Source organism: Pongo pygmaeus, chromosome 16 (assembly GCF_028885625.2).
Source record: "Pongo pygmaeus isolate AG05252 chromosome 16, NHGRI_mPonPyg2-v2.0_pri, whole genome shotgun sequence".
Classification (NCBI taxonomy): Eukaryota; Metazoa; Chordata; class Mammalia; order Primates; family Hominidae; genus Pongo; species Pongo pygmaeus.
In genome coordinates this window covers 59,175,467-59,177,628 of record NC_072389.2, presented here as the reverse complement: position 1 = coordinate 59,177,628, position 2,162 = coordinate 59,175,467, and the positions used below count along the sequence as shown (strand labels likewise).

At 47.6% G+C, this 2,162-nt stretch overlaps 1 pseudogene; it reads right to left on the bottom strand.

Moving 5' to 3' along the window:
- Positions 1-486: 486 nt before the first annotated feature.
- Positions 487-1,398, bottom strand: LOC129014455 (DCN1-like protein 3; annotated as a pseudogene).
- Between the last annotated feature and the right edge of the window lie 764 nt (positions 1,399-2,162).

Here is a 2,162-nt window from a genome sequence, read left to right as displayed (position 1 = left end):
CTTTACAAATAATCATTACAACCTAAATTCAACCATGTAAACAGCACTACACACAGCACATACCTGCCCTGAAAAACAATACGCAAAACTAAGATCTGACACTGAATCATTTTGTGATGTTAATTCAATCTAACAGTCCCATCCCCCTTCCCTGTTCTACACCCCCGACCCCGCCACACACACAAATCTAATTTGTGAAAGAAATAGTGGGCTCATTCTATTGAAGACTTCAAACAAAAATACACAAAATGTATGTAGCCAGGTTCAAATATTTTTAGAGATTCCCCCCAAAAAAATAAAAATAACCAAAAAATGAACAAAGTGCCTAAAATATGATAAAGCATTTTACAGCCCTTTCAGATACAAGGCAGAGAAAGATGTAAAATAGAAAATGTCCAGATCTTCAGTAATGTCCAGAAAGGTCTAATGCCTTGGTTGGCCGCAGGGCAGTGGCAGATCCTTGCTCCTGCTCGTGGGATAGAGCCATTAAGTCTGCTTCTTGGGACACAAGCTCTCAGGCCCTGGGCTGAGTGCACCTGTCCCTTCCCCTTCTCTTTTCCTTCGCTCCCTTTCCCACTCCACAAAGGTATCAAAGAGGCTTGGCCAGGCCTCATCTTTGCTGTAGTTACTGAGGTCAGCACCTCACCTGAGTGAAGTTAAAGAACATGTTCCAAGTGTCCTGGGCGATGTCCTTGATCCCCGAGGGGTTCTCTCTTAGGAAGTTCAGCCATTGGTCCAATACCGGAGGACTGTTCTGGGTAAAGACTAGTTTCCACAGTGCAATGGCTATTTCCCGATGCAGTGACCGCTGCCCTTCTTCAGCATCCAGGCCAAACTGAAATGTACACCGGTGAGATCCTTGAATTTATCCGCTTGTTTAGCTTCTGTGAAGAGGCTAGGGAACTGTGCACAGATTCCGTCAATGTTAGCCGCACTTACTGCTTTGCAGCCATCAAATGACTCCTTCCTGGTGAATCTGCACATGGTTGCAGCCTGGAACTTCCACGCCAAGAGCAGCATTCGAAATTCCGTGGGGTCGACACAAATGTCACCGCAAAAATACGCCATGCCTTCTTGCAAAATTGCTTCCTCCCGCTCATCCTTGTAGCACCCGAACAGTTTTTCCAACCTCTGCAAGGAATATTCCTTGGCATTGAATGTGGACTCTCTCCCTCCATCTCCCGAAGACGTCAGCAGCCGGCAGGCCTCAGTAGCAGCTTCCACCTTCTTCGTCCCATTGACGAGGATATTCCCACCTGGCTTGCCACAGGGTGGCACCTGCTCCTCACGGTGGCCTGCACCCCGTCTGCTGTGCGACTTGCTGCTAGGGTCACAGGCTCCATTCCTGCTGCCCAGTGTCCATGAGGGATTCTTGCACTTGGTGACATACTGGCTCATTGTGCTGGTGACCCCGCCTCTAGAGCGGCCCCCTCTGAATTGGATGCCGTCGCTACAGCTGCCCCACATACCTCAACACGCCAACAGCTGGAGGAGCCAGCCAACCTACCACTGCAAAAGCAAATGGCATCAACTGGCTTTTCAGGTTGCCCACTTTTCAGAACGATTTTGTCCAAAAGCAGCTGCTCCAAACGTTCCTCCAGTCAAACGTTTCCTGTAAACGACAGAGGCCTGTCGGGTCCAAAACACCCACCATCCACGATCGCATTTCCAGGCTCCTTACCTGTGCTGCCACCTCTTCTTCCACCACTGTCACCACCTCTTCATTGTTGGCCAACTGGAAGCTTCCCCGCACCCCACGACCCGTATTCCCTTTTAAAACCCACAAGGCATAAGCAATAGTTAAAGGATGTCTACTTGTATTATATCTACTCATGCATGCATTAAATTATTTGCTTGAGTGTGAGCTCCTTGGGGTAGAAACTACTATATTGACTATTTACCCTGCCCAGCCCTAATCCTAAACTTGGAAAACTGCCCATAAGTTATTGTCATGTGCAGGTAACAGTATAGCAGTACAGTCTAAGCTCAGGGCCACAGTTCAGGCAATGGTAACAGAAGAGCTGGACTCCCAGGACAGGGGCCTCCAGCACATACCTAATATTGATTCTTACATATACCAAGTATGGGCTCAAAAGTAGTTTACAGAATTGAATTGAAAGTCAGGATCCACTGGCGTCATTAAATATTTTCAATGCTTTAAT